This window comes from Ctenopharyngodon idella, chromosome 2, assembly GCF_019924925.1.
Source record: "Ctenopharyngodon idella isolate HZGC_01 chromosome 2, HZGC01, whole genome shotgun sequence".
In the NCBI taxonomy this organism is placed as follows: domain Eukaryota; kingdom Metazoa; phylum Chordata; class Actinopteri; order Cypriniformes; family Xenocyprididae; genus Ctenopharyngodon; species Ctenopharyngodon idella.
In genome coordinates this window covers 27,882,339-27,903,612 of record NC_067221.1, presented here as the reverse complement: position 1 = coordinate 27,903,612, position 21,274 = coordinate 27,882,339, and the positions used below count along the sequence as shown (strand labels likewise).

Below are 21,274 nucleotides of genomic sequence, written 5' to 3'. Positions count from 1 at the left end.
TTAGGAGAAAAGTCTGAGCACAGTGTGCGATGTTATTGAGATCTCTTTTAAACTTTAGAGGAGACAAGAGTGAGACTACCAGAGACTTTAGCCGAGGAGAAAAATCTGAGCACAATGTGCCATGCTGTTGAGATCTCTTCTAAACTTTTAAGGGGACAAATGTGAGAGAGAGCCTTTAGTTTAGGAGAAAGGTCTGAGCACAATGTTTGATGTTGTTGAGATCTCTTCTGAATCTTTAGAGTAGAGAAATTAGAGTGATCCAGAGTCTCTAGGTAATGGCAAGTTCACACTACAGGATTTTAAGCCCGATTTAAGCTTGATTTGCAAGTTAACGAGCTCGCTAACAGGTCGGGCTAATATCTAGCATCCCAAATATCTGAAGCTGTCGGCCGACTCGACATCCTGTGGTGTCACGTGTTGCGACGAGCTACAGCCAATAGAGCATAGGCGCCGATCCTGAGCACCCACAGAAAAAAAGCAGCCTGGTCTCATTGTTAATACGTAGGTATTAACACGTAACTTTAAAAGACACAAAACGTACATTTTTGTATGTTTAGAAAGGTGCTAAAACGTACAATATTGACGTAATTATGGCACTAAAACGTAAAAATACTTACGTTTTTACAGCGAAAAAATGTAAAATATTTACAAATCTTTCATGTCATAAAGATATATGTATAATTTCCATTTTATCGTTTTGTAGATAAATGTAAGATCCCTAAACGCCATCCCAAACCTAAACCTACCCATTTTATACATAATGTTTAAAGAATAAAACATAAAGAACAGAAATGCGTAGGAAAATGACAATTTCAGTAAAAATATAACATTAAAACGATATTTTGATCCACTAATCCTACACCTACCCCTAAACCTACCCATAACCATTTCTTTAAACTACCTACTGTTATAAATAAAAGAATGACATACAAACAAGCGTAATCACAATAATTTATTTTTTGCGAAAATGTCAAAAGTGGTGCCAAAAGTAGTTCAAATGATGATGAGTTCCAGTCACAGTCCTCTCTGGCGGTAATAGTTTTTTATAGGGTACAGAGCAGAATTTAATTTATTAATCCATGAAAATATGATAAATCCGGCTTCTCTCCGTGAAGGCGCGACACTCATTTCAAATGTCAATCCACTGAAACACTGCATGTCGCAATCTGTGACGAAGCAGGTGAGAACCAATGAGCGTTCGATATCAGTGCCGTAAACCATGTCGTAACGCTTCTCGAGGGTGGCGCTACTTTCAAATTTGAATCATAACGAGCGCGAGCTTTGACTGTGACGGTCGCTGTTGCTGAGAATGAAAATAAAGATCTATGGATAAAGGGCTGAATTTGAATCTGTTCCTTACAAACATATGGATTCTAAAGATTTGGAGTACAGAGAACAAATAAAATGGATTTGATTTGTGAATTTATGTTGTGCTTTGGTGTATCTTATGGTGGTATCGTCAGCCGCTGCAGGAGAAAACGCCTTCTGTGTCTCAAAGCAAACAAACTAAATATTACAAAATGGTTAAAAACATCGTTAAATCATTAAAGACACGATTTTAATATTGATACATGGGAATTCATATACATTCACACTTTACGTTACATGATTTACGTTTTTTCTGCTGTTAATACGTAAGTATTTTATGTTTTAGTGCTATAACGTCAATGTACGTTTTTGTGTGTATGAAAACGTAAGTAAATGTACGTGTGGTAGAACCACAATTTACGTAAAAATACACACGTTTTCTCATGAGATCACGTTGAAAAAAAGAGACATTCTCCATTAATTTTAACCAATAATAATGAAAAATGATTGCAGCTTTCAGACACAACTTTCTTCTGTTTTAGTTCATTTGAGGCCATTTCTATGGCATTGTTTCAATTACAATTGTCGAGAGTGTATTATTAAAATGCAAGACCGCATAACAGCGTTATCGCAGGCAGATTTATTTCACTCTAGCACAAAACTAGACGCACGCTCACAAATATTACATAAGTCTCATGGCCCTGCTCTCGCTCAGATTTTACGTGCGCTCACTAGAATTGAAAAAGCTTTCAACCACCAGACTTTCACGATTGACTGATGCAATAACACAGTATAGCCTACCTTTAAATTTGCCACTGTTTCATGAGATAGCATTTTCAAGCTAATTTTAGTCATCCTGTTCTCTAGTTATTTTATTATTTAATAGTTATTTTTGCTTATTGTAAATAGGTATTTAAAAAATTCATTTATTTAGTGAACCGATACTGATCATCAGATACCAGCGTGAGCATGACTCCCTACAACACTTATGAATGGAATGTGTTTTTGTTTGGTTGGTAATGTATTTGCAGTCTGTGCGTTAAGCTGGATATATACTTTCGCCTGGCTCCACACCGCGAGCCTCAGCGATTTCCATCTTTGTCGTTCGTCGTAGTCGTGCAGTGTTCATGCAGTGTACACGGGGGAACGAGAGGCAACAAACCTCTCCCGACCGACAATCGGATGGTCGGATGATTTTCTGGCATGTCAGAAATTTTGGTCGACCCTCGTAAGGATATCGCACAGTTGAAGCAGAGGTACGAACCGATTACCCTAAACTCTATGTTTTTTCCCTCACTGTGCCTGCGCGGAAAAAAAAAAAAAAAAAAAAACACGAAAAGAGGGAGATCTTTAAGTTCTGTAGCTATCAAACTAGCTGCAGTTTAGCAAACTGTTGCTTACCTCCAGTTTGTGTTGCATTATGAATAAACCATAGGCTATTACCCATGTCTTCCAAGCCAAGCGTGTACCTATAGGCCTACTGTATATACACGGCACCTCTTGTATTAATTTGATCATTAATTTACTTGTTTCAGTTTTCACTTTCTATTTACTCATTTAGGCTATTTAATATTTACTTAATTTTTACGGGAAATGTGAACTGTTGTCCATTGGTGAAAAATGTCACATCGCAATTTTGAAATACCCTATAAATATAAATCCTACTTGCTGATAACGGTAGGCTATGTCTTAATTCATTTTCTTAATATTTCTGATTGTGGCCCATATACTGTACGTAGTGAGAAAAAAAAAAAAAGAGAGAGAGAGAATTTCGTATTAAACAAGTTGTTTTTGAAATAAAGCTGCTTTTCATTAACTGATTATCAGTGTTCGGACGCATTAGACTGTTAATAATTTTAATTGTAGGCCTAAAATTCATTGTATAAATGTCTTTAAATAATCTTCAGTGAGGAATAAGCTATCAAATATTTTATTATCCTCGCAGCGCGTCGGTTATGCGGTGATGCGCTATGAAATTAGCCTATTGAATTGTAGGTTAATCAATTTAATAATAAAAGTAGGCCTACCCTAATAATAATAATAATAATTTAATGTATAAATTGGAAATGCTAAATCCTCTTGATATCCATAGCTGATGCTTTTGACGATATCTCTGGAAACATATGGTCAATCGACGATTCGCCGCAACCCAGCACGGGGGTTCATTGTGCATATTTCAAACGCATAGTGTGAGCAGTCAAGTCACAGCTCGACCATCGGACCGCATAGTGTGAGCACATAAATCGTGCGCTTTGGGTTTACATCACAAGCGATCTAATCGTACAGTGTGAGTAGGTCACCTTGCTGAAATCGCAGTGTATGCCCGCCTTAAATCAGCAGGAAACAGCAGTGAGAAGTAAGTTACACGTGACGATGTTAATTCTAATAACTACACTTCACCAAAACCACACTGCAAAAAGAATTGTGTAAAACCCAGTAAACCTTGAGATCATTACTTGTGATATTATAACAAAATATATGGATATGGTAACATGTATACAACTAAAATAACAATCTCTTAAATATTTTCTAATTTCACTAAACATTTTCATTTAGTTTCGTGAACATTTTTATTAAACATGGACCTTTATTTTCATTAAAAGGGATTATTTCTGGTATTGTTGGCACATTTTGTAAATGTAAGCAACTAATTTAGGCGTGCAAACTGCCCAGCAAACACAATAACGTTGTAAAAACGTTTTTTTCACGTTGTGAAAAGGTCGTGATAACGTTTTAATCGGACGTATTTAATACGACAGATGTCGGGTTTTTTCACGTTATAAATACATTTTTTCATAACGTTGCAGAAACGTCTTTATAACGTTTTTATCACGTCTGAATGTCTCCTTGCAACGTTTTAAAAACGTACTTACCACGTCCAAACTGGTACTTCACATGCTGCCATCAAAATGTTTTCTTTACAGTGTTCTTTCCAAATAAAATGACTAAAACCATATAAAGCAAATATATAAAACAACATATAGTAAGATAAATACATTAAGTGGTGTATTTTATATTTCTTTATAATTCGTCATAAGCTATTATGTCAGTTTACAACATTTCTGTAAATCTGAATATTCAGCAGCACGTTTTTTACATTTCACCACCTTACCTGTAGCACGGACCTCTGGTTGTTGTCCATTGTATAAGCCTACATTATCATATATGTAGGCCTAATAATTTATACTACACACAAATTTTGTCACTCATATTTATTCACAAAAAAGTAACATGATATGAAAAAATTTAAATATGTAAATAAATAAAACACATGAAAATGATGCAATGACTGGCGAATTTAAATATGGCATCATTAACAAATTCCAAGAAATTTCAGAGCACAGATGTTTTAACAGAAGAAAACAAACAACATTTCATTTGTAAATTGTAAAGTATTTCATTTTAACTAGATACAATTTATTTTATTGCGATTATTATAATAATTATATTTTAATCTTATTACTTGTTTGCACTAAAACTAATGCTTATATTTTAAGGATTTTTTTTCAACACAAATTACAGATATATAGGCATCGGAACTTAAATAGTATATATTATATAATATATAAGAAGTTTATAATGGCTATTATTGTTCAATAAATACCTGATTTTGAGAAAATGCATGTTTGCATTTCTCGATTTTTCAGCGCTTTCATTGCAGCTTACACTGTTGAGGCAGTAGGTGGCAGCTAGGAACTGTCTTAATGAGATAGTAAACCCAAAAATGAAAATTATGTCATTATTATTACTCACCCTCATGCCATTCTAAAATATTAAGACCCAATACTAATATTAGTAGACCCGCTGTACTGTTTTAAACATGTTTTAGTACCTCGGGCACTGAAAGTGTAAATTAAAGAATTAGTTCACTTTAGAATTTCCTGATAATTTACTCACCCCCATGTCATCCAAGATGTTCATGTCTTTCTTTCTTCGGTCGAAAAGAACTTAAGGTTTTTGATGAAAACATTCCAGGATTATTCTCCTTTTAGTGGACTTCAATGGCCTCCAAACAGTTGAAGGTCAAAATTACAGTTTCAGTGCAGCTTTAAACGATACCAGACGAGAAATAAGGGCCTTATCTAGCAAAACGATCGGTCATTTTTTTAAAAATACAACTGTATATGCTTTATAAACACAAATGATCGCCTTTCGAGTGTTTCCGTGTTCTGTATTCTTCAAAAAGCTTACTCTGTATGTCCTACGCCTTCCCAATTCTACTTACGGAAACGAACGCAGCGCCAGTTCCGTTTTTTTTTTCTGTAAGTAGAATAGGGAAGGCGTAGGAGCAAGCGCAAGCTTTTTGAAGAATACGGAACACGGAAACACTCGCAAGGCGATCATTTGTGTTTATAAAGCATATAGAGTTGTATTTTTAAAAAAATGACCGATTGTTTCCCTAGATAAGACCCTTATTCCTCGTCTGGTATAGTTTAAAGCTGCACTGAAACTGTAATTTTCATGCATTCTCTGTAAAGCTGCTTTGAAACGATATGTATTGTGAAAAGCGCTATACAAATAAATGTGAATTGAAATGTGAATTAATTTTGACCTTCAACCATCTGGAGTCCACTGAAGTCCACTATAAGGAGAAAAATCCTGGAATGTTTTCATCAAAAACCTTAATTTCTTCTTATGTGACCCTATAACCTATAAGGGTAGGTTATGGAAATTAACCATGGTTTTACCATGATTAAAAGCAAAAAAATATAGTCATTGTAGTAATTCCATGGTTACCACAAATGAACCATGGTTTTGCTACAAAAACAGTTTTAACTATGGTTTTTGTGTGATTATACAAATGGTAATCAATACGCCAAAAAACAAACAAACAAAAAAAAAAAAACACATGGTTTTACTATAAATATATAAAACCATGGTTAATTATCAAAAGAGTAGGATTATAGGGTTGGGTTTAGTAAAAGGTCAGATTAGGTCAATGCAATGCCTATAGTCATATGATTTGGTGGGTCACAGAATTCGACACAACACCAGAAAGAAATAAGGTTATAAACAATTGTCTGCATGCACCTAATTCTGAAGCGAACAAATAATATGCTAGTAGACAGCAATCCATATGAGAAGCCTGGTGTTGAAGGTGGATCTGGAACCGATTTCTGTCCAGGTTGTCACAGCATCTCTTGTCTTCACAAACTGCCCTGAAATGCAATTCAAACATCAACAATGATTGTTATTAATATAACGTGAGGCTCTTACATTCACAATGCTCAGTACTTTTTTCATTATCATCTGTGTCTCATTTTGAATTATGTTGGACCTCGCTGTAGATTGCTGACTGTATACCAAGTGTCCTCAATGCAGAGTTAAACAAGATGGCCATAGAGGACTCAAAAAATATTTGATGAATTTTTTGAATACTTGATAAACTTTTGATCAAACTTTAACATGGAAGAATCTAGGAACATAAACAATTTGTCACAGGGCCAACAAAATGTAGTATTCAATGTCAGGTTTATTAAAATAAAAAAAAATAGAATAGAGGTGAAATGCAGAAAAGAGAAAGAATAATATACAGAACAAATATTTGAAACGTTATTTCAAATATTTATATAACGTTATTTTATATTTCATGGTAATGATTAAAATTGCACTGTGATTTCAGGAGCGTCAGATGTATGTATAATTTATATGTATTACGTCCAAACATAATTAAGTGACATTGTATGAGGAATACTAAATAAGTAAAGCTACAAATGTAAATTCTGGCATCTTAAGACTTTTTTTTTACACACACACACACACACACACACACATATATATATATATATATATATGTGTGTGTGTGTGTGTGTGTGTGTGTGTGTGTGTAAAAAAAAAGTCTTAAGATGCCAGAATTTACATTTGAGGAATACTAAATAAGTAAAGCTACAAATGTAAATTCTGGCATCTTAAGACTTTTTTTTTACACACACACACACACACACACACACATATATATATATATATATATATGTGTGTGTGTGTGTGTGTGTGTGTGTGTGTGTGTAAAAAAAAAGTCTTAAGATGCCAGAATTTACATTTGTAGCTTTACTTATTTAGTATTCCTCATACAATGTCACTTAATTATGTTTGGACGTAATACATATAAATTATACATACATCTGACGCTCCTGAAATCACAGTGCAATTTTAATCATTACCATGAAATATAAAATAACGTTATATAAATATTTGAAATAACGTTAGTTTCACCCCATTTTCACGCTCCATATAAGTGACGTCACCGATTAACAGTACACCGCATACTTTTAAGTTATATTTCTAATCATCCATTGACAAATTGCCAGCAAATCATTTACAAAACTATCAAAACCTCTAATCTACACATAATATGTGATTAAAAGCCCAAACTTTCACAAATAAGAGCTCAAGTCAATTGTTAGCCTACATCTTATAGTTAGCCTAACGGTTAAGATGCTAACGATCTTTTTCCAAAGACAACAAACCTTTTCTATAAAGAAAATATTCAACAGAAGCTTGTCAATTACATGTATGAAAGTGTCAGGAACAGTTGTATGAACTATTTGTGTAATTTTAGGGCCTAAACTTACCTGAAAGCAGTGAAAATAACAGTGACAGACCATGCTCCTGCTTGTCACTTGTCAGTTGGTTGAGTTGCCGCCCCGTTTCCATGGTGACTCCAATCCGATCTCTCACGCGACTCGAATGTTAAACGCGCACGCCGATTAAAACATGTCAAAAGTTAAGCAGCTAGTGTTTACATATGCATGTAAAGTTAAAACATTACATACTGATGGAGTCAATTACCAGAAAAAGGTCCTGAAACTTGATAACATATTGTAGGCCTATAGTAGACCTATGTTGGACTACTATCAAACTGTTGAATGAGAATATGAAAGCTGTTGAGATTGTAAAACAATGTTTGAAGTCAGTTTATATCAGGTTATAGTAATATAATATAGGCATAATATAATATAATATAATATAATATAATATAATATAATATAATATAATATAATAGCTTTAGAATACTTACGTTTTCTTTTTTTTTTTTTTTCTTTTTGACTAAAGAAAACATATGTTTTATATATACCAAAAATGATTTCGTGGTGTAGAAATAAAAGCAGGCTATAGGCTATTGGGAGAAAAAAAAAAAACAGAATGTACGCGTTTTGGCACTAGCATAGTCTTTGTTTTGACATGGTTGTATTTTGGTACTGTCATGACGTTTTTTAAACGTCGTATTCCAACGTGCAGATCACGTTATTTTAACACCTGAATAAAGCGTCTCCCAAAAGTTGCAATTTGGTATAGTTTCGTTTTCGTAGTAGACAAACGTGATATTAACGTTTTTTTTTTTTTTTTTTTTTTTTTTTTGACTACTTAAAGAAAACATACCAGATTGGTATTTTCACAACGTTTTTAAAACGTGTTATTTTGGTTACATTATTTTTTTTTATTTTAAAAAGCGTTTTTAAAACGTCAACGATCCGAGAGCAGCCAGCTGGTTCAATCTGCACAGCATCTCAAGAGCATAGACATTATAAATAAACACTAGACGCCCTATTGGCCTCTTTGGACTGTTGCTGTGATACGTCAACGAGTCCGCCATATTGTGCGGGGCAAGACTGCGCTGTTAACAAATGCAAATAAACGGGCGAGCTGCGGTTTTTCTGGATAAAAACAAAAATAACGTTTACGTTTATCAACCGATTTCAGTGGCTTATAATGTACGTGGTGTACAAAAAGTTCTAGTTACTTAAAATCTCTATAGTAGACATATAAAATATTTATTTTAATAAGAAATAGTCAAAGCTCAGGCTTGTCATGTATTTGGCTGCTTTATTGCATAAGAATTGTGAAAACGCCCATACTGAGATATAATTTAATTTTCACATTAAATTAAATAAAGTTTTTTTATTGTGGAAAAGGCATTTTCTGTCTTTAACCCAATTTTAGCTTTTCTTGAGCTTAGAACTGACCACCATTGATAAAATGAAACAAATCATCAAATACAAATCACACAAGCTGCTTTCTGTATTTTTATAGCACTAAAATATTACAGAGATTTACAGATAGATACTCCAAAACATACAACAACTACGATAACTGATGGATCCTTTATGGTAATACAAATGACATGGTACAACTACAGTGCAATGCAAATTGTAAATAGTCAAGTCAAGTCAAGTCACCTTTATTTATATAGCGCTTTTTACAATGTAGATTGTGTCAAAGCAGCTTTACATTGATAACTGGTACATTGTTTGGCTGCACAGCAGCTCTTAAAGAATAGTGTCAATGCAGGCAGATCAAAAGCACTGTTGAATATCAAATGTCAAGTCAAGTGTCCCCAACTAAGCAAGCCAGAGGCGACAGCGGCAAGGAACCCAAACTCCATCAGGTGACATCAGGTGGCAGACAAGTGGCAAATTGGTGTTAAAATGGAGAAAAAAACCTTGGGAGAAACCAGGCTTAGTCGGGGTGCCAGTTCTCCTCTGGCCAACAGTGCTTTGTTACAATTCAGGTTGCTATCATAAGTCCAATAGGATCGCAACATTAAAAGTATTTATTTCAGTTCCATCCAATTGAGGATCGTATTCATCACGCCGGTATGGACGGTTGTTGAGGAACTGTGTCGTGGCTGTCGTGTCGATGAGGCCTTCACAGGGGATGATCTAGTTGACTCAATCTCTGCTGATACTTCAGGGCTGCGTTGTGGTCGTGTCAAGGTGCAGGTCCTTGGTCTCACCTGGATACGGCCCGGATCCGGTTGACTACGGTGAACCTCGGGATAAACAGAAAGACTAATATTAGCGTAGATGCCATTCTTCTTCTGATGTAACGAGTACATCAGGTGTTATAGGAAGTGTTCCCGGTTCCGGCTGACCTAATTTATGCAGCCTAATAATCCTTTAACGGATTTGGAAATATAAATTGGTAATGTGTTATGTGTATGCCAGGTTAAAGAGATGCGTTTTTAGTCTAGATTTAAACTGACAGAGTGTGTCTGCTTCCCGAACAATGCTAGGAAGATTGTTCCAGAGTTTAGGTGCCAAATAGGAGAAGGATCTACCACCTGCAGTTGATTTTGATATTCTAGGTATTATCAGCTGGCCTGAATTCTGAGATCGCAATAGACGTGAAGGACTATAATGAATTAGGAGCTCGTTCAGGTACTGGGGAGCTAAACCATTTAGTGCTTTGTAAGTAATTAGCAAGATTTTAAAATCTATACGATGTTTAACAGGAAGCCAATGCAGTGTTGACAGAACTGGGCTAATATGGTCATACTTCCTGGTTCTAGTAAGAACTCTAGCTGCTGCATTTTGTACGAGCTGTAGTTTATTTATCAGGCAAGCAGAACAACCACCCAGTAGAGCGTTACAGTAATCTAGCCTTGAGGTCATGAACGCATGAACTAACTGTTCTGCATTTTTCATTGAGAGCATATGTCGTAGTTTAGATATATTTTTAAGATGGAAGAATGCGGTTTTACAGATGCTAGTAACACGGCCTTCAAATGAAAGATTGGTATCAAAAAGCACACCCAGGTTCCTAACTGACGACGAAGACTTAACAGAGCAGCCATCAAGTGTTAGACAATATTCTAGGTTATTACGTGAAGAAGTTTTTGGTCCAAAAATTAGAATCTCTGTTTTTTCTGAATTTAGTAGTAGGAAATTACTGGTCATCCAATTTTTTATATCAGCTATGCATTCCGTTAATTTTGTGAATTGGTAAGTTTCGTCAGGGCGCGAAGAAATATAGAGCTGAGTATCATCAGCGTAACAGTGAAAACTAACGCCATGCTTCCTAATGATATCTCCCAAGGGTAGCATGTACAGAGTGAACAGTAACGGTCCTAGTATTGAGCCTTGTGGTACTCCATATTGAACTTGTGATCGATATGACATGTCTTCGTTTACTACTACAAACTGATAACGGTCAGATAAGTATGATTTGAACCATGACAATGCAATTCCACTAATGCCAACATAATTTTCGAGTCTATTTAAAAGAATATTGTGATCAATAGTGTCAAATGCTGCACTAAGATCCAGTAACACTAATAGAGAGATACAACCACGATCTGATGATAAGAGCAAATCATTAGTAACTCTAATGAGAGCAGTCTCAGTACTATGGTACGGTCTAAATCCTGACTGGAAATCCTCACAGATACCATTTCTTTCTAAAAAGGAACATAGCTGTGATGATACTGCCTTTTCTAGTATTTTTGACAGAAAAGTGAGATTTGAGATCGGCCTGTAATTGACTAATTCTCTAGGATCAAGTTGTGTTTTTTTAATAAGAGGTTTAATAATAGCCAGCTTAAAAGTTTTTGGTACGTTTCCTAATGATAAAGATGAATTGACGATATTGAGAAGAGGGTCTATGACCTCTGGAAGCATTTCTTTCAATAGCTTAGTCGGTATAGGGTCTAACATACATGTTGTTGATTTTGATGATTTAACAAGTTTAGACAATTCTTCCTCTCCTAAAGCAGTAAATGAATTGAATTTTTCCTCAGGGACACTACAATGCACTATCTGACACGATACTGTAGTAGACGGTTGCATGGTTATTATTTTTTCTCTAATATTATCAATCTTGCAAGTAAAGAAGTTCATAAAGTCATTACTGCTGTGCTCTTTGGAAACATCAGAAGTTGAAGCTTTATTTCTTGTTAATTTAGCCACTGTATCAAATAAATACCTAGGGTTGTGTTTATTTTCTTCTAAGAGTTTAGAAAAATAGGCAGATCTAGCAGATTTTAAGGCCTTTCTGTACTCAATCATTCTCTCTCTCCACGAAATACGAAATACTTCTAGTTTTGATTTCTTCCAGCTGCGCTCCATTTTTCTGGCTGCTAACTTTAGGGCCCGAGAAGAAAGTGAGAATAGTAAATAGTTTGTTATACACTATATATAAGAAATAGTTTATGTAGTATATAATATAATAATATAGTCAATAATAAAGTATATAATATTGTCAATAAACAAACAGTATACAGCAAGTAAAATAGTAATGAATAGTACAATTATATAATAGTATAAGTACAATAATATAATATAATAATATATTGATAATAGCATATAGTATAATAATACTATAATAATAGCAATAAGAATATGTAGTATTCATTTACAGAATATAGACAATAATATAACAGCAAAACTATAATTGTCACAGACCCGTCAGACTCAACCAATCAGCCAATCACAGTGCATGCCCTCACCAGAGTTCTAACCACACTTACCTGATCCTCATCATCACCCAATCACCACAGATACATAAGCGCACCACTCACCTCAGTTCACTGTCCGGTCTCGTTGATACCAAAGGACTGCTATTCCTATGCTCCAGTTCATTGTAGATATCTACCCATTCCACTCCAGCGTGCTTCCTCATCTTTGTGCCTGTATCTGTGTGTGTCATCCTACCATTTCCGTGAGTCTGCTAACCCACTCTGCTTCCAGCCATCCACGAGTCATCCACCTGCAAAATAAAGGACAGTATCATTACTACAGTTTCACCATTTCAAGTACCAATTTACCACTTACCTGCTCATCTGTGTTTCTCTGCTGTTAATAAATAAACTACGCTTTACCTGCAAACCTGTTGTCTCCTACCCTTCTGTCCATAACAGAAGACCGGACCTACACAGAACATTAACAGCATGAGCTCTCCTGATCCATTTCAGGAACTCGTGGATGTCCTCCGTCAAACACTCATGGCATCATCTTCTCCAGCGCTCACTTCCGCAAACACAGCCGTCACTCCTTCACCACCGGTATACGCCAGTCCCATGGCCAAACCAGCGCCCTTCTCTGGCACGGCGGAGGATTGCAACGACTTCTTCCTACAGTGCTCGCTGGTCCTGGAGATGCAGCCGCAATTATACCCTGACGATCACTCCAAGGTAGCTTTCATTATATCCCAGTTGAATGGGCGAGCACTTCAATGGGCGGAAACCATCTGGTCACAACATGGACCAGCAACCCAGTCTCTTACGAACTTCCTTACTCACTTCAAGGAAGTTTTCGGTAAACCAGCTGGTGATTCGTCGGTGGGTGAGCAACTCTATCAGTTAAAACAAGGATCAATGTCTGTTAACGATTATGCCCTCAAGTTTAGGACTGCTGCCAGTGGATGGAACGAACAGGCATTGCTCACTACCTATCGTCAGGGTCTGGATCCCAGGGTGCGGCTGCATCTTGCTGCATATGAGGATTCCATCAGGGTCGAACGGTTTATACAACTATCCATCAGATTCGCTACTCGTATGCAGCCGTGTCTAGAAGAACACCAGGGCCAGCTGCTACGCACACCTTTCCTCTGTCAGCTGGAGTCCATCAGCCCTCCAGAACCAGTCTCAGAACCCATGCAATTGGAGAAAAATTGTCTAACCTTCACTGAGCGGCAGAGACGGCTGACCCGAGGATTATGTTTATATTGTGGAGCTCCTGGACATGTGATTTCTACATGTCCCACTCGTCCTCCTCGTCCCATGGTGAGTGCGGTAATCCCCTCCATTAAGAAAATGAAGCCACTCACCACAATTGTAACACTTACTGCTGTCAATGTTTCCATTCCAGTCTATGCTCTCCTCGACTCCGGGTCAGCCGGCAACTTCATCTCTGGTGCCCTCTACTGTCAGCTCAGGCTCAAGACAACCTCTACGCTGTCCGTCTACCAGATCCATTCAGTAACTGGCAAACCACTCGGTCGTAAGCCTGTTCATCAGTGTGCTGGGCCAGTGAAGCTTCAAGTCAGAATACTTCAGGTGGAGGAACAACATCTACTGGTTCTGGAGGATTCCACCGCTGATGTGATTCTAGGGCGCCCATGGTTGGAGCAGCACAACCCCATCATCTCGTGGACCACCGGAGAGATCCTGAAGTGGGGCAACAACTACTTTCCAGACTGTTTTCCACACAAGCTCCAACCTCCTTCTCCTCCTCCTGAGTCACTCCCTGTGTGTTCAACATCCATTGAGAGCCCAGTAGAGAAACAGTCTGTGGAGATACCTCCGTGTTACGCCCCCTTCAGTAATGTATTCTGCCCGAAGAAAGCCTCCAAGCTGCCTCCACACCGGCCATGGTACTGTGCCATCAATCTGCTTCCGGGTGAGTCAGTGCCCCGTGGGAAGATTTATCCACTATCCATCCCGGAACAGAAGGCCATGGAGGAGTACATTGAGGAGGCTCTGAACTAAGGTTACATCCGCCCGTCCACTTCCCCTGCTGCTTCAAGCTTCTTCTTCGTGGCTAAAAAGGACGGAGGCTTGCGGCCTTGTATTGACTACCGAGCTCGGTCAAGTTCCGATATCCTCTTCCCCTCGTCCCAGCGGCTCTGGAACATCTCTGTGGTGCCACTGTCTTCACCAAGTTGGACCTCCGCAGCGCTTATAACCTCATCCGGATACATGAGGGGGACGAGTGGAAGACGGCCTTCGTGACCCCTACTGGACACTACGAGTACCTCGTTATGCCGTATGGCCTGGTCAACGCCCCCTCCGTATTCCAGGACTTCAACCATGATGTCCTCTGGGAATTCCTCCATAAGTCCGTCCTCATCTACATTGATGACATCCTGATCTATTCCCGGAGTATGGCCGAACATCACCACCACGTTGCGGAGGTCCTGCAAAGCCTGAGGGAATTCCAGTTGTACCTCAAGGCTGAGAAATGCTTGTTCCACCAACCCTCAGTGCAGTTCCTTGGATACAACATCTGTAGCAGTGGCATCCAGACGGACGAGGGGAAGGTGGAGGCCATCAAGAACTGGCCCATTCCATCCACCATTAAGGAGCTCCAGAGGTTCCTCGGGTTTTCAAACTTCTATAAAAGATTCATCCAGAACTACAGTTCCATAGCTCATCCTTTTACCAGTCTCCTCTGCAACAAGCCCAAGTCTCTGTCCTGGTCACCAGCGGCCAACGAAGCTTTCAAAACCTTAAGAGAAGCATTCACCACCGCACCGCTCCTCATCCACCCTGACCCCGAGAAGCCGTTCATCGTGGAGGTAGACGCTTCCCATAACGGTGTTGGAGCGGTGCTTTCACAGCAGCAAGGGAATCCCACCAAACTCCATCCATGTGCCTTCTTCTCCCATAAACTCAGCCCGGCGGAGAGGAACTATGACATCGGCAACCGAGAATTGCTAACCATCAAACTGGCACTCGAGGAATGGAGGCATTGTTTGGAGGGCGCCAAGCACCCGTTCACTGTACTCACCGACAATAAGAACCTAGAGTACCTGAGGGATGCTAAGCGACTCAACCCACATCAAGCCCGTTGGGCGTTATTCTTCACCCGTTTCAATTTCTGTATCTCGTATCATCCTGGTCCCAAGAATGTAAAAGCTGATGCTTTATCTCACCTCCACGCTCCAGAAGAGACCCCTGAAAAGCCTGAAACTATCTTACCTGAAAATATTATTGTGAGTCCCATCCAATGGTCGGAAACATCGGTCCCTACCTCCAATGCCTCCGTCAACACTCCGCCGGGCTGTTCTCCTGGACTACAATACGTCAGCAGAACACGCACTCTTCTCATTCACTCTTTCCACACTTCCCTGGGCACTGGCCACCCATGTGAGAAGGTACGTACTGGGATGTAAGGACTGCGCCATCTCCAAGAGCCCCCGCCATCTTCCATATGGCAAGCTCCTTCCTCTGCAGACCATCACTGGACTCACTCCCTTCCAGTGTGTACTCGGTTACCAACCCCCTCTGTTCCCCTGGTCTGGGGAACCATCAGATGTTCCAGCGGTCAGCTCACCATCAATTGCAATGAGCTCTTCGCAGGCGCAAGATGACAGCCGACCTGAGATGCTCCACCACTCCAGTTTACCAACCAGGACAAAAGGTTTGGCTGTCGACCCGAGACATCAGAATGAGCCTGCCCTGCAAGAAGCTCAGTCCCAGATTCATTGGTCCCTTCACCATCCTGAAACAGATCAACCCGGTCACTTATCAGCTCCAACTACCACCTCAATACAGAATTCACCCCACCATCCATGTCTCACTCCTCAAACCTCACCACCCCTCGGTTTCTGTTTCCACAGAGCCTGGCGAGGAGCCACCCCCTTCCTCTGATCCTGGATGATGGAGCTGCATACCAGGTCAGCGAGATCTTGGACTCCCGGTGCCGTGGTGGTCTACTTGAATATCTGGTGGACTAGGAAGGCTACGGTCCCGAGGAGCGCTCATGGGTCCCCAGAAACGACATCCTTGATCCCTCTCTGCTCGACACTTTCCACGCTACTCATCCAGATCGACCTGCTCCCCGTGGAAGAGGACGACCACCATGACCACTCATCCGACTGTTTCCGTGAGTCTGCTAACCCACTCTGCTTCCAGCCATCCACGAGTCATCCACCTGCAAGATAAAGGACATTTTCATTACTACAGTTTCACCATTTCAAGTACCAATTTACCAGTCACTTACCTGCTCATCTGTGTTTCTCTGCTGTTAATAAATAAACCACGCTTTACCTGCAAACCTGTTGTCTCCTACCCTTCTCTCCGTAACAATAATAGATTGATAATCTCAAGTGGTATAATATAATAGTATTGGTATAATAATAATAATAATAATCGCAAATACAATGTAATATCAATTGCAGAATACTATACGCAATAATAAAAATAGTAAATTAAATAGTGACCAGTACAATAATAATATTGTTTTGGTATAATAATAATAAGAATAATAATAACAACAACAACAACAAATGGCTATATATTTTCCATCAATCTCTTGGAAATGGTGAGAACAGTGCACTGACAGGCTTTCCTCAGCTTGTGTAGCTCTGGTTGCAAAGGGCTAAAAAGGAAATAAAAATATAAACAAATCACCATTTAATGGCAAACTATTAAATTATCTAAAAAGACAAACCTACTCTTTGTAGATGAGTCGGGAAACTTCCCTTCTAGCTACTTCCCACTGTCTCCTCAACTCGTTGTCTTTGGGAAACCATCAATGTATGAGAAGCTAGCCAACTAACTAACGTTACAGTAAGATTCACAAAATGTCAGTCACCTAGCCGAAACGAGTACTTGTCATAAAAGTCGGTTTTAAAATAAAGATGCATATTTAAACTTCAGGAAATTTAGTTTATAAAATAAGATATAATATAAGCTAAAACTATATTAGAAATCATGTAAACTCATGTCTCAACTTTCACAACTAATTAGCGACATCGCTAGCTATTTTAGTCAGACTGACTCCAATGGCCAACTACTATCAATATAATTATATAATGACCAAATACAACCAGAAACAAATGTTCAGTCTTACCTGTGAAATGTCATTCCCCGAGACCTGTTTTCAGTTGTGCAGCGATTTGTACAGCCCCAAGCAGCACACAAAGCAGGCATTTTTCTCAATTCCAGTTATGAGCGTTATGGGAACGTTGCCCCACACAATATGGCGGCGCAGTTGACGTACGGTCCAGAGGCCAATAGGGCGTCTAGTGTTTATTATAATGTCTGATCCAGCTCTGATGACGACATAGCTGTTTCACGATTGGCCAGATTCAACGCATGACAACGATCACGTGTGTTTCATGTTTATTCTCACACCTTCAATTCCACTAATGCTCACAAATCTGTATTTTTATAACAGTTAAAGCTCTTTTCACGTAGTCACGATGTTATATTGTGTCATGTAAGGTAATTGCCTTTGTAAGGTAATGCTATTTTTTTAGTCCAGTGATCGTATTGTATTTAACCTGCCTGTCCATGTTCACTAACACACCAGTGTGGGTCAAATAGTTGATGATGAAGTTGCCATCTGTGTCTGTGCAAGCAGTCTTGTGCTGATGGCAAGGCTACATAAGGGCCAGAGGGTGGCACTGGCCCACTCAGATTGATGTCTGGTCAACCCCATCAAATGAGACACAATATACATACATATGGCCACTGGTCAGGCATTAAAAAGTCAAGTCAAGTCACCTTTATTTATATAATGCTTTTTACAATGCAGATTGTGTCAAAGCAGCTTTACAGTGATAACTGGTATATAATTTTGGCTGCACAGCAGCTCTTAAAGAAAATGGTGTCATTGTCCAGCTTAAGTAAATTCAGTATTGATTCATTCCGTTGTAAGAATCAATAGTTATTAATTTAGTTAATTTATCTATATCAGCACTGGAGTAAACAGTGATGTCATTATCCAGCTCAGTTCAGTGCGCATACAATGGTGTCAATGCAGGCAGATCAAAACGTTGAATATCAAATGTCAAGTGTCCCCAACTAAGCAAGCCAAAGGCGACAGTGGCAAGGAACCCAAACTCCAACAGGTGACATCAGGTGGCAAACAGGTGTTAAAATGGAGGAAAAAAACCTTGGGAGAAACCAGGCTCAGTCGGGGGGACCAGTTCTCCTCTGGCCAAAAGCGAACAGTGCATGATTATGATTCAGGCAGATTTCATAAGTCCGATTGGGATCGCAACAGTCAAAGTATTTATTACAGTTCCATCTAGTTGAAGATCGTATTCATCACGCCAGTATCAGACGGTTTGTTGAGGATCTGTGCCACTGGCTGTCGTGCTGATGAGGCCTTCACAGGGGATGTTGACACAATCTCTACTGACCCTTCAGAGCTGCGTTGTCATTGACTATAATGTGTTAAGAGCTCGCTCAGGTACTGGGGAGCTAAACCATTTAAAGCTTTGCAAGTAATTAGCAAGATTTTAAAATCTATACAATGTTTAACAGGGAGCCAATGCAGTGTTGACAGAACCGGGCTAATATGGTCATACTTCCTGGTTCTAGTAAGAACTCTAGCTGCTGCATTTTGTACGAGCTGTAGTTATATGTTACATGAAAATATAGACACCAGCCACCATAGTCACATGTTTGCCGGGAGCCAGAGCACCTGACATCAAAGCAAATTTAAAAGTGCTGGCTAATGCTAATCGTAAATACTCTAAGATTATTATTCACATTGGCACTAATGATGTTCGACTTCGCCAGTCGGAGTTCACTAAAATTAACATTAAAGAGGTGTGTGAACTCGCAAGTACAATGTCAGAAACAGTAATTTGCTCTGGTCCCCTTCCTGTTTGTCGGAGTGATGAGATAGTTAGCAGATTATCATCACTCAATGGCTGGCTGTCTAAGTGGTGTCCACAGAATAATATAGGTTTCATAGGCAATTGGAAAAGTTTTTGGGGCAGACCTGACCTGTTGAAAAGAGATGGTATTCATCCCTCCTGGGATGGTGTTGCCCTTCTCTCTAGTAATATGGCACATAGTCTTAGAGCTGAAACATGACAAACTGGGGCCCAGGTCAGGAAGCAGACAGACCGGCTAAACCGACCGTCTGCTAGCTGCTAGTCAGATGAATCCCAACACATAGAAACTCTTTCACCTAGATATTATCACATAGAGACTGTGTCTGTACCCCGAATTAGTAAATACAAAAAACTTCCAAATTTATTTAAGGGCAAAAATTTAATTGATGTTCAAAAAATAAAAAACAGAGATAATACTGATAAAAAAAATGATAAAGCTTGGGTTGCTGAATATTAGATCCCTTTCCTCAAAAGCACTTATTGTAAATTATATTATCACAGACAATAATCTAGATATGCTGTGTTTGACAGAAACCTGTTTAAAACCAGACAATTACATTACTTTAAACGAGTCTAGCCCTCAAGGTTACGATTATCAACACAATCCTCGTCAGAAAGGCAAAGAAGTAGGTGTTGCTGTAATTTATAGTAATATTTACAGTATTACTCAAAAGTCTTTCAAATATAATTCCTTTGAAGTGATGGTGCTTTATGTAACATTATGTAAGTTGACATTTGTGCTGGCTACTGTATACAGGCCACCAGGACACCATACAGACTTTATCAAAGAATTTGCTGATTTTCTATCGGAGTTAGTACTAGCTGCGGATAAAGTCCTTGTTGGTGGTGATTTTAATATCCATGTAGATAATGAAAAAGACTCATTGGGATTGGCATTTACAGACATTCTAAACTCTACTGGAGTTAGACAACAATTGTCAGGACCCACTTATTGCCATAATCATACTTTAGATCTAATATTGTCACATGGAATCGATATTGATGCCGTTGAAATTCTGCAGCAGAGTGACGACATCTCAGATCATTATCTAGTCTTGTGTATACTACATTTAGTCAAGGCTGCCAAACTGCCTCCTTGCCAAAAATACGGTAGAACCATCACTTCTACCACTAAAGATTGCTTTATAAATAATCTTCCTGATCAGTTTCATCGCCTTGGCATACCAGACAGCTTAGAAGACCTCGATGTTGCAACAGAAACTATTGACTCTGTCTTTTCCAGCACATTAGACTCAGTTGCTCCTTTGCGCTTAAAAAAGATTAAGGAAATTAGTCCAACGCCGTGGTACAATGAGCACACTCAGGCTCTTATGAAAGCAGCCAGAAAAATGGAGCGCAGCTGGAAGAAAACAAAACTAGAAGTTTTTTGCATTTCGTGGAGAGAGAGAATGAGAAAGGCCTTAAAACTGCTAGATCTGCTTATTTTTCAAATCTTTTAGAAGAAAATAAACACAACCCTAGGTATCTATTTGATACAGTGGCTAAATTAACAAGAAATAAAGCTTCAACTTCTGATGTTTCCAAACAGCACAGCAGTAATGACTTTATGAACTGAGCTTCAACTTCTGATGTTTCCAAACAGCACAGCAGTAATGACTTTATGAACTTTTTTACTTTCAAGATTGACAATATTAGAGGGAAAATTATAACCATGCAACCGTCCACTACAGTATCGCGTCAGACAGTGCATTGTAGTATTCCTGAGGAAAAATTCAATTCATTAGCTGCTTTAGGAGAGGAAGAATTGTCTAAACTTGTTAAATCATCAAAATCAACAACATGATGTTATGTTAGACCCTATACCGGCTAAGCTATTGAAAGAGATGCTTCCAGAGGTCATAGATCCTCTTCTTAATATCGTTAATTCATCTTT

The 21,274-nt window shown here is 38.7% G+C and overlaps 1 protein-coding gene across 4 annotated transcripts in view; it reads left to right on the top strand.

Annotated features, from left to right (window-relative positions):
* gjc2 (gap junction protein gamma 2) overlaps window positions 1-21,274 on the top strand; it is a 321,138-nt gene that overhangs the window by 277,530 nt on the left and 22,334 nt on the right. The window contains exon 3 of one of the 4 annotated variants that reach the window (XR_007927298.1): window positions 16,366-16,802. The exons of the other annotated variants lie outside the window; for them this stretch is intronic. The gene's annotated coding sequence lies outside the window, so the exon portion shown is untranslated. Of the gene's footprint in view, window positions 1-16,365; window positions 16,803-21,274 lie in introns of those variants that run through there. 4 annotated transcript variants of the gene reach the window in all.